Source organism: Taudactylus pleione, unplaced genomic scaffold, assembly GCF_031769625.1.
Source record: "Taudactylus pleione unplaced genomic scaffold, aTauple2 ptg000282l, whole genome shotgun sequence".
NCBI lineage: Eukaryota > Metazoa > Chordata > Amphibia > Anura > Myobatrachidae > Taudactylus > Taudactylus pleione.
This window is the reverse complement of record NW_028284684.1, coordinates 16010054-16022479: the sequence shown is the minus strand read 5'-3', so window position 1 is coordinate 16022479 and position 12426 is coordinate 16010054. Positions and strand designations below refer to the sequence as shown.

At 45.3% G+C, this 12426-nt stretch overlaps 1 pseudogene; it reads right to left on the bottom strand.

Moving 5' to 3' along the window:
* Positions 1–683: 683 nt before the first annotated feature.
* LOC148512555 (uncharacterized) lies at positions 684–2617 on the bottom strand (annotated as a pseudogene).
* Between the last annotated feature and the right edge of the window lie 9809 nt (positions 2618–12426).

Sequence of the window (12426 nt, the reverse complement as noted above, 5' to 3'; positions counted from 1 at the left end):
TAAGTCCGGTTGTAGCTCCCCTCAGGAACTCACTCCTCACTCTCCCTGGTAAGCGCAGCGCTTCCCGCCGCTGCTCACTTACCTCAGCTACTCCCAGCAGCCCCCGCAGGTCTCTAGTTTTTATAAGTCCAGTGGTCGTGTGCGGGACTCCTTCCTGCCAGCCGCACGCGACACTCCAGCTTCTGCATACTTAGCCCTCTATGAGGCTCTCTCTTCCCCCTATACAACGGCTGCATTGTCCTGTCCCTGGCGCGTGCCCCTATATTTGACCTGGTACAAGAAGGGCAGCCTGTTCCAAACTCCCCTCTGTGAGGGGTTAACATATATCAATATATACTGACAGTCTTGGTGCACTTACTATTAATCTGTATAAATATATGAATTGGTTCTAATTGACCATACAGGCAATTATGTTTTCTGTGTACATATTTTATACTTAGGGATAATAAATACTTTAGGGGTATCACATTCCTCCCCGCTAGAATGATGCATGTCCCCATGCATCGGTTTCTCTTAATCAGTTTCAGCAAACTATATGTACACTCTTCAACTTTGGACACACTATAACAAGTGTAACAAGTACAATGGTTAGTTACTGATATCAATAACAACTCTGCAGGTAACAATTTAGTTGGATACATTCAAACAGTTACAACAGTTACTGAGCATTCCATTCCCTGTACCTAATGGGTAGAATTTCCTTTGTGTCGCTTTGCTGGTTTGGTACACACCTTTTTCAGAATTGCTGCTACCTCTTGAGAGCTTATCGTGGTGAACTCGTGGTCTGGATGGTACCACGCTGGGAAAAGGCTTCTCGCTGTTTCTTTAGCTGTACTAGGAGTATTGGTAGAGATATCAGGTTCGGATTTCAATATGACTGAGTCCGGGCAAAGGGGTTTAGGATGTCCCAATTCTTCTACCTTGGCCATGTGAATCACCCTTCCAATGCTTGTTTCTGGTTCAGTCGCCTTTGAATTCTCTGGATTGACAGAATACGCTCGTGAATTTACTTCCTGCACTTTAAATTCACTCTTGGGTTCTGGCTCTGGTTCTGGAGAAGGTTTTGGCCCAATTACGTTTTGCCGACTCTGCAGCACTGTCTCACTTTCCAGTTCTTGAGGTTCCTCTCTATATTCGTGGTATTGGAAATTTTGCTGGTAATGACGTGGAGTACCTCTGCAACGTGTATAGCGCCAATACCTCTTCCGATCTGCAGCATATCTGTTGCCTTGAACTGGGACACCACCAGGGCCGGTCACATTGGCTGCTTGCAGACCTTTCGCTCCTTGGACCACATCAAACTCTATATTCTCTCCATCTCCCAAACTACGGAGGTACTTTCTTGGGTTGTTCTTTTTGATAGCAGTGTAATGGACAAATATGTCTTCCTGGGTGTCATCCCGGTTGATGAATCCATAGCCGCGTCTCACGTGGAACCATATGGCCTTTCCGGAAATTCTTCCTGGGGGTGGAGTACTCACAAATTTTATTTGGTTCTGTGATATTGGGCCTTGATTCACATCTCCGGGTTGCCTATCTTCCAATAATGGACCTATTCGGTCTGTCTCTCCTGAGGGCTGGTCCTCGACCCCAGGACGTCTGAGTTTAACGGCTCTCTCTGACCGCAATATCGTTCGATGTGGCCACTCTGGTGGCATCTACGACAGATGGGTCATCCTTGGGCATCGTATCTATCCATGGCTCTTCTTCCATTACCTCGAGGGGTTTCCCACCAATCATTGTTGGCACTTCTCTGATCTGGACCCCACTGCATTCCTGATGAAGTGGGAGGCTTTTGCTGTGTTAGTTGGTGCATTTCTTCGCGCATTTCCGTCAGCTCTGCTGTTAAGTCGGCTATTTGTCCCTTTAAGGCTTGAATGGGGTCTCTCATAGGTACTTGGACCCTCTGTCCGACTGACTCTTTCCCCTTGATACTTTAGTTTGTTAATGGGTGGGATGTTTCCTGATACCCCGGCATTTCTGGGAATACGACTTCTTGGCTTGCATTACGGCCAATCACCTTAATGGCTGCCTCCTTGAAGTCAAGGAATGTGTGTTCTGCTAGTTGCATCCTTAGCATTCTCAGTTGACTTCGAACACCTTCCTTATTTGCACCCTCAATAAACTGAGCGATAAGAGTCTCATCTGTACTTCGAATTTCCTGGTTGTCCACAGCCTGTATAGCTTTTAGTGCCTCCTGCAGGCTTAAGGCATAGTATCTTAGTGTCTCTCCAGCCCGTTGTCGTCGGCCGTAAAATTTAATTTTTAACTCTGAAATGGTGCGGGTTTCGAATGTCATAGACAATCGTTGCAGAATCTGGTCTACCTTTAGTCTTTCCTCCCGCGGCCATGATGAGACTTCTCTTAGGGCAGCTCCCTTAAGTTGGCCAATTAGCACCTCAACCTGTTGCTGCTCACTAAGAGGATACAGGCGGAACAGTGATTTGATCTTCTTAAATTCGGTGAGCGTATTTTCCTCTTCACCCTGACCATCACCCCCGTAGGTTGGGAGCCATGGGGCCCCGAAGTAATACGGCATCGTGATCGGGTTAATTCCAGTCATGGTTGGATGAATGTTGGCTGAGTCTCCCGTAGCTTGTTCGTCGTCGGATGACATACGTTGTTCGTCCTGGTCGTGTGACGCCAAATGTGACACCCCGCTAAGGGTGTGCTGTTTAGGTGTAATGTGTTGTGATGCTTCCTTACCCAGTAACACTGTCTCTGGATCACCTTGGGTAGTCTTGTATGCTTCCAGAAGATGATGACATAGATACAGGCAATAATGGACAAGACAATGTATTTATTCAACAATAACAGTTCTTTCCACATCAGCAATATGGACTAACCATATATAATGCAAATTTGTTGTACACACTTCAAGACAGAAAAAGTACACTGGTAGCCGGCAATTTTATTATAACTGGAACTCTGGAACTCCAGTATCCGGCTGCCAAAGGAATGGTTAAACAATAGACATACAACAGGTAAATATAATTATGCAATGCCAATAATAGATAGAATATAACCCTGTATCATTTTGTGCACAAAACCAATAAAAGTTTCTTGTTACATTTGCATGCAAGTGTGTCTGGTTGTTGTTTTGTTTGCAAACGGTGCCCGGGAGATAAGTCACTGTAATTATAATCCTAATGGTACTGCAGACTGCATTAACGTATATTGTATTGGAAGTAGCAGCGTATTGCTCCCTGTCTCCTTATACTTGCACTGACAGGTGGTAACACTAGAAGCTTAAAGGTTTCTTAGTCAGATAAATATTTAAGTTCAATTCTTGCTGGTCACTAATCCTGGCTCTCCTGCTCTTCTCTCTCTATGCTTTGGCTACTTGACTAAATCAGCAGGATTGGTGCAGAGGTACAGTATGGGCACTTAGTGAAGGGATTTATTGCTGACTATTTGCACTGTTGTTCCCTGCAACCTTATCCAAACTTAACTATCAGAGGTTGGTATCTTCTAAAGAGGTTTACTGTGGTATAATGGTACCATTGCTCAATGTGATTCACGCTTTCCTTGCAGCTATATTAGCTAAAATAATATGTCCATAAGGCTGCTTGTTTGCACTGCTGCACTTAAGTCTATTAATGTCATACATGCCTACCCTCCCGGTTTTCGCGGGAGGCTCCCGATTTTTCAGGTAACCCCCCACACCCCCGGAAGGGTAGGCATTTTTCCCGCATTCTGCCCACTTCCTAGTGAAGTGGGCAGAATTAGGAGAATACCCGCGGCAATCGCGGGTCTCCATGAAGGGGGCGGGGCTTAAGCTGTGATTCTGCATGAATCACAGCATTTGGCCCCGCCCCCTATGTAAATTGTGCCCAATAACAGCAATTTTACTGTGAGGGGGCGGGGCTTAATGACACAAATCATCAAGCCCCGCCCCCGTCGGCCCCCTGCTGCTTCTCTTACCCGGGCTTCTCCCGGGAAGAGAATATTAAAGGTAGGCAACCCTGATTAATGTTCCTCAGCTACTGTTCCTGTTTTGACTGAGAGCTGACTTTGACAGTTGGGTGTGAGGTACAGTGGCAGGGGATGGATTTGCTACTCACTGCTCCTGCCTCCGTCCATGGGTGCCGTCCCTAGCCTGCCTTCCAGCCAGTCAGCTCCGCCCCTCCTCCAACTCAGTCTCTCTGCAGCTCCGCCCTGTCTGCCTCCTAGTCCCAGCTGTCACTCACAGCCCCGGGGGAGGGTCTCTGGGCAGCTCCCACCGATGCTACTTCCTCTCTGCAGAGTCCCCGGCAGCTTCCTGTGTGCTCTGGACTCGGCAGTCTGCTGCTGCCACTCCTCACAATGCCCCTGACTCCTTACTGCATGCCCGGTAAGTCCGGTTTCAGCTCCCCTCAGGAACTCACTCCTCACTCTCCCTGGTAAGCGCAGCGCTTCCCGCCGCTGCTCGCTTACCTGCTGCCACTCCTCACAATGCCCCTGACTCCTTACTGCATGCCCGGTAAGTCCGGTTTCAGCTCCCCTCAGGAACTCACTCCTCACTCTCCCTGGTAAGCGCAGCGTTTCCCGCCGCTGCTCGCTTACCTGCTGCCACTCCTCACAATGCCCCTGACTCCTTACTGCATGTCCGGTAAGTCCGGTTTCAGCTCCCCTCAGGAACTCACTCCTCACTCTCCCTGGTAAGCGCAGCGCTTCCCGCCGCTGCTCGCTTACCTCAGCTACTACCAGCAGCCCCCGTGGGTCTCTAGTTTTTATAAGTCCAGTGGTCGCGTGCGGGGCTCCTTCCCGCCAACCGCACGCGACACTCCAGCTCTTGCATACTTAGCCCTCTATGAGGCTCTCTCTTCCCCCTATTCCATGGCTGCATTGTCCTGTCCCTGGCGCGTGCCCCTATATTTGACCTGGTACAGGAAGGGCAGCCTGTTCCAAACTCCCCTCTGTGAGGGGTTAACGTATATCAATATATACTGACAGTCTTGGTGCACTTACTATTAATCTGTATAAATATATGAATTGGTTCTAATGACCATACAGGCAATTATGTTTTCTGTGTACATATTTTATACTTAGGGATAATAAATACTTTAGGGGTATCACACTAGTTCACATCCATGTAATGCAGTGCTCCCAGTTCACATTCCTTCACACAGTGCACAGCCTTTCTCTGATTAATCTGGATTTACTGTACACAGCCTTTGTGGTTGCAGATTTTTCACGCTTGTTCAATGGCCTAGAAAACTCTCCTACTTTTTGCTAAATGTTAAATGGGGAAGCAGTCGGGAAGCCGACAGACAGAATCCAGAAAGCAGGTTTCCCGACTGTCTAATCCTGACAAGGGCTAAATGACAGGCATCAAAATCCAGACACCTGTCATTACACCTATGCCAGGAGCCGACACCCGGCTTACCGAACAAAGGTAAGCTGGGTGTCGGGTGAGGATAGCCGCGCGGGGGGGGAGGGTTAGGTAAGGGGACTCCCGGGGAGGACTTAGAGTTAGGCACCCCCCCGGGAGGTTAGGGTTAGGCTAAGGGAAGGGGGTTAGGGTTAGGCACCCCCGGGGAGAGGTTAGGGTTAGGCACCCCCCCCGGGAAACAGGTTTAGGCAGCGGGGAAGGGGGGGTTAGGTTTAGGCACTTAGAGGGGGGATTAGGGTAAGACACTGGGGGGGAGGTTAGGGTTAGGCACCCTTAAGGGATGGTTAGGGGGGGGCTTAGGTTAGTTTATACTTACCTTAGTGGAGTCGGGATTTTCACCCATGTCGGGCTGCCGCTGTCGGGATGCGGCCGGCGATAAATCATACTTATCCCGTTGCATGCCATCAAATATATAGAATCTCCACTCCTGAAGCTAATTTTGTATCACATTTTATTAAATTAATTTTTTTTAAAAAAATATACGGTACAATGGATACAAAGAAGAAGCAATGGTCACTATACAGAGGTAGCAAGCATTAAACTAACATTTACGTAATTCATGTAATGCATAGGCAAACGCAGAGGGGGTTTCCGTCTGCCTGGAAACCCCCCTCCCCAGCACACACCATGACCACAATAGAAATAGTAATATAATACAATGTTACTAGTGCTGCATGTTCTTCTCAGTATCACAAATGAAATGATTAGGACCACCTGTGGATCTTTTAAAATGTGTCAGCCAGTAATAAATATACCTGTGCACCAAGTAGGAGATGTGGAAAACATGCACTGCTATATACCATCAATAGGATTAATTATTAATACTGTATAATAATACACTATCCAGTACATAAGGAGACCAATATGTACATATATGTCCAGGGCAGTGCTAGGTTCTTCTGCTGCTCCCCCAGACTCCCGGACTTGCTCTAATTCTCTGGAATGGTGCACACATCTAAAATAAAAACATTCTGCTCAGGAAGGATGGCTCTACTGCCATATCTAATGGCTTACTTTGATCGCTGCTCCTGTATATGCTGGAATTATGACACACAATATTCTTTGTATGATGCATATTAAAGCTGGATAAGTGCCCTATTCATTGACTGGCCACACTCACTCTAAAATCAAGCATTTGGAAACCCCCCTCTAGAAATCCTGCGTTTGCCACTGTAATGCACATTAAATCAATAAGGTAAACTCATTGCTTTATGTCAAGTGAGTTTCCCAAAGCATAATAATAATATTAATAATAATAATAATAATATGAAATTCCCTGCAATACAATTTTGTGTCCTCAGATGGCACCGTGAGAGAATTGTATGTCTGATAAATGTAACTACATACTTAGCAAATGCCGAATCGGCTTTGTAAATCAAATGACTATATTTGCGTCAGTCTTAAATTAATAAATCAGCAGCATCTGTGGTCTCAGCAGATATTTCAGGGAAGGCCATATAGCATGGTATAAAGAGCAGAGAGCTGAAAGGTATTGACAATTGCTGTCACTCAGACCACTGCTCTCTGCTCTCTATAATAAAAGAACAAAATAAGTATCCTGCCCCTGTCCAAATCCTCATCCAACTCTAGACATACTGCACATTCTGTTTCTACTATAACAGGGAGACTGTCTGTGGATATCATGCTATAGTGAAAACCAAACCCAGACTGGTCAGTGCAGGGCTGATGAAGCTATGGAGAGGCGTGCTGAAAAACACAGTGCTCACCCTATCATGGACTAGCAATCTTATGCTAAAAAGTGCTGGGGCACTCCTGACTCAGTGAGCTGTGGGGACCAAGCAGGTACAGATGGCCATAAGTCTTGAACTTTTCCTGGTAGTACGGGGGGGCCTAATGAGACAGCTTTTTGTTTGTCTTTAATATCGCCTGTTTTTCTTCTCAGGATTACGTGGGAAGGGATTTGTATCTTTTTGCTTTCCTGGACTTATTGGGGCCACCCTGGCTATGAACTATCTGTGACAGGCAGCCTGATAGAATTGGCTGCCATGCTGCGGTCATTGCAGAGTGTGAGCAGCTGAGTTCTTACTGGTCGATGTACTAAGCCTTAGAGATAAAGTGGATGGAGATAAAGTACTAACCAATCAGCTCCTGTCACTTTAAAGGCTGTGTTTGAAAAATGACAGAAGCTGATTGGTTGGTACCTTATCACCATCCACTTTATCTCTCTCCAAGAGATATTATCTTATCTAAGAAGCTTACCATACAAGAAACTTCCATCCTGATGGACATACATACCAGTGTCAGTAGTACAGGTACATAGAGAGGGCCAGAGGTGCATGACACGACTGGAGGAGTATTATATGGCTGCAGCAGCACAATGTGGCTGGCGGTAGCATTATCTCCATCATAAACATAAATTTAGTACCCAAGAAGGAGTGAACCATAATTTGTACAGTGACTGGGCAGTAGGCTCAGGTTACAAACAATAATCATAACTTCTCAGTCACCTAGACGAGGAGCTGACCAGCTCTAATTAGGCAGGTAGCAAACATTTAAAGGGACAGTACAGTGTTTTACTCTTGTGTGATTACCGTCTGTGGTTGTTGTTTTTCCGTACAGGGTAAAAGTTGAATGGATTATTGTTAAACATGTCGCACTACACACATGGTAGGTTGAGGGCGATGTTGTTCTAGTATGTGTAGTAGCGTGACACTCTTAGGTTAGGTTTAGGCCCTGCACAGCTGTGGTGTTTGATTATCTCCTTACAGGGACCTGTAGGCGAGTGAGCAGACGAAGAACAAGAGTGGACACGATGAGCAATATCTGTGTACGTACTGTCTTTTACTGCTTGTTAGTCTCTTTCTGGCTATCCTCCTTCTGGGCAGATAGTGGACCTTGCACCCCGGTGCAAGGTCGAATTTTCACCTGGTGCGTGAGTACCTATAAGTGAAACTCGGTATCTGAGGCCAAAAGCTCATCAAAAGTTCATCAAAAGTGATGATCTTCACTTAAAACCCGAATCCGTTTTGGTTGGTCCTCGGTCCGGTAGGGCATGACGGTCGTTGTTGAGGAAGGATGGTTCTCACATTATCTCCTTCCTCCTACTGTAGGTCATCATGTCCATGTCTAGTCTTCTGTACCAGGACCGTCTGTTTATCCTACGGCCTGAAGGTGAGAGGGTGCGATGCAAGGTAAGAAACGGAAGTACACCTGCACGGCAGCAAGCACTGCACCGCACCCCTCTTACACACATGGGCCCCCTTCTCTCTTAATACGCCCCTGTGACTCAGTTACTTTGGATGCAGTTTGGATGGAGGCAGCGCAGGAGTGCATTTCATGCAACAACATCCTCTGCTCAAGACTGCCTCTTATCACATGACATAACGTGAGTATCACACACATTTGACATCTTACTTGTAATGAGGGGATGGGTATGGGATGCCAGTGCTTGGGATCCCAGCGGTCAGAATGCCGATGCCGGCATCCTGACAGGGTTAGGATACCGACACCTGTCAATTGGTATCCTAACCCTCCCCCTCTCCTTACTCTAACCCATTGGATCTGGTCTGTTTACTCTGGTTCTAGTCCATATTCCTGTAAGAAAACATTCAGGACATGAGAAAATAACATCTGGAAGCATTTCACCAGCTTCTGCTTGCTTTGCAGTTGGACACAGAACTTTTGATCTTCCTGGGTACTTTTTTTTATTTCTGGACCTATGGTAGACTTCCACTCTTGTCAATCACAATTTAGTGTAGGATCATGAAGTGTCTGAGGTACAATAAACAGTAAACAAGTCCAGCAAACTTCTCACTATACTTCCTTAGAGGTTTCCCCTTGTTGCTCCTCATGGAACTCCTGTTCCTCAAATGGTCATCAGCATTTGCTGTCTCACTTTCTGACCCACTGTTAGCTGTAGGCATATGTAGTATCACAATTTTCTGTGGCTGTACATTATTCTGGTTGTTCTTTGATGTGCTTGTCTTACAGGACTGTCCATCAACATCCCAGTCGCTATACCACTTTGAAGCTTCTGTATATTGTCATAGCCAAGTGTCCTAGCCACCTGTGCCATGACTCCATTGATGGATTGGATTTAGCAACTATCATTGCACGGCACTCTACTGTTTCTAGGGTATATACAGTAGTTGTTGGTACCGGGATGCTGCAGCAATAACAATCTCTCTTTAGTTATATACATTCCACCAACCCTTTGCAAATTCAACTCCTCTCCTCTCAAGAACACTTTTGTTTCTAGGTTAGGCACAAATAATACATCTTTAACACCTGTGATAATTTCCTTGCCTTTCACTTTAACTAATTGTCCCAACTTTTGTGGCATATAGGACCTTGTCTCCAATTCCTCTGACTTTTACTGACTCACATGGCTTTAATGATTTGAACCAATTTTCATTACAGCTAAAATAGCTTGTGGTTTCTGAATCCATTATGGTAACTATTTGCTACATTTAAGGCAAACTCATTCCCACTATCACATCTATGTGATGAGGTACCACTTGATACATTTGATCTGCATTCTGAGGTCTTCTGTCCCAACTTTTGACACTTGAAACATCTCTACTTAGGCTTCTTGTATTTTGAACTTTTAGACAGTAGTACAAAATTTTCAGCATTTATTTCTGTAGGTATGTGCTCTTGAAACTGCAATAATTTAGTATGTACAGTCTCTGCGTTTAGCTTCATTGTACTTGACTTTAATGCTTCTACATAGAAGTCCTACTCTTGGGTAATATTTTGCAGCCTCCTCTTCATCTATTATGATGCCCACTGAAGTTAATTGCTGGGAGATGGATAACATTCTGTATATGTGTTTGTTCATGCTCTTACATGCGCTAAGCTTTGTTGCATACAATATGCAGCTCAAATTAATTATTCTTCTTCTTATTTTTTAACCCTTATTAGTTATTTATCTTCATATCTGCAGGGTTACCCACATATCATGTGCTGTCACTTTACCGTGAATGATGGAAAAAACGTGATTCCCCTGGTGCACTCTGTCAGAGGCTCACTCTGTGCTTCCTCTGTTAGTGCACTGCAGCTGCCGGGCACTAGGAACCAGAGGCTCTCCATGGAGATGCAATCTCCAACATGTATGGCACCCTGCCGCATCTTCCTCTCCTCTGCACTGACCAGCATGTTCATTATTTACCTGGTGGCTGGATCTGCACTGAGCAGCCTGGAATATGCAAACACTGTGCAGGTCTGACATACACTAATCTGTCTCTGGTCTGTGTGACATTGGGGGAGTAAGCTATGACATGCTGGTTAAAAGCTGGACAGGAGTTGCACAGGAGCTGCACACAGGAATTGCATACAGTCTCCTCTCTGTCCAGCATATACTGATGTGCCCCTTTGTAGTCCCACAAGTGTGTAAGCCCCATGAGACCCCAATAGCCTCTATACCACCACTGATTACTATACATAGATTCTACTGCACGTAAGCTGCATATAGCACATCACAGTGTACTACAATGGCATACTGCAAGGTCCAGCAGGAGTTGGGGTGGGCCCCCTGTCATAAATTCCCTGGGCTCCCAAAAGCCTTAATCCAGCCCTGAATGTGTGAGGACCATGACTGGCCATTGAAGCATCAATACTCCTCCTCTGAGGGAATAGTAACCGTTCATCATAAACAGGTTATGTAAAATACTACACTTAAAGGGGTCCATTCATCATCACTGAATTTCTACAAAAGCAGGTGAAAATGCGCATTTTCACCTACTTTTATAGAAATTAAGTATCAGGGCCATTAATTATAAATGTAATGAACGAGGTATCACTGATATCCCCTGCTTACCTTTCAGCCACGATCTGTCCCGCTCTTCCCATACACTAGTATGGGGACCTTAATTTATCAAGCTTTGAAAATGTAATATTTTTAGAGGTTGACTGTGGGAGCATTCGCCATCTTCAGGCAGTTGCTCCCACACCAAAGGAACTCGGCTGTGCTAAGTTTCACTGCTCCTAAAGTGAAGGGGATTGTGGAGACAGCTCATTTTTGGATCAGCTGTTGAATTGCTCCGGTGAATATGTATCCACCTCTGCTACTCACAGCAAGTTGGATACTTCATTATTGGGGGTTGTCCGGCCCCTGGGTAAATAACATGTTGAATGGACCCCTCGATATCTAGAATAGAATATCTGAAATAGTGCCATACATTATTTACTAATCTGGTTGTATTATAGGAGTGTTTACCAAATGATCACTTTAACTGATTATTGCGCACAATACAGCATTCAGTGCCCAGCTAAATACATTGTATATCTTTCTATGATTCTCAGTCATGTATTTATTTTATCAGGCAGACTGGTTTTATTATGTTACCTTGGATTATGCCAAGAAGATGGTCTCTGGATGTACTGTAATTGCAGAGAACAGCATAGCTGTGTTGAATAAAAGGGAAACAGCAATAAACAAATATGTTCCCTGTTACATATGCATGGCAGGAAAACACAGAACGAAGGCGGTAAGATAGAACATAATGCGATTGATGCAGAGTTGAACTAAATCAAACAATCCTTGCCAAACGTTCATCATCTGCTGCCCCGCTCTGTCAGTCCCTCCATTGGTTGCCGGTTTTCTACCGTATTCAATACAAAATACTGTTACTTACACATAAGGCCATTAACCGAATTACACCAACATACATCTCTTCACTCATCTCAAAATATCTCCCAACCCGACCTCTCCGCTCAGCACAAGAACTGCGTCTCTCATCCCCACGCATTACTTGCTCCCATTTACGGTTACAGGACTTTCTTCGGGCTGCACCTACTCTATGGAATGCCTTACCACACACAATAAGACTTACCTCTACTCTTCAATCCTTCAAGCGTTCCCTGAAAACTCACCTCTTCAGACAAGCTTATCAGATTCCAGAACCGACCACATAACCTTCATAGCTTCCATGTCTTATCACATCCCCTCTCACAGTCCATACATAACCTCACATATTGTCTTTCTTTCACATACTCCTGACATTTTGCCGACATTCCTATGTGACTGGATCAAGCAGCCCACCAAGAAACTCTGCATTCTGGCCAGACCAAATTGCAATATATATAGCACC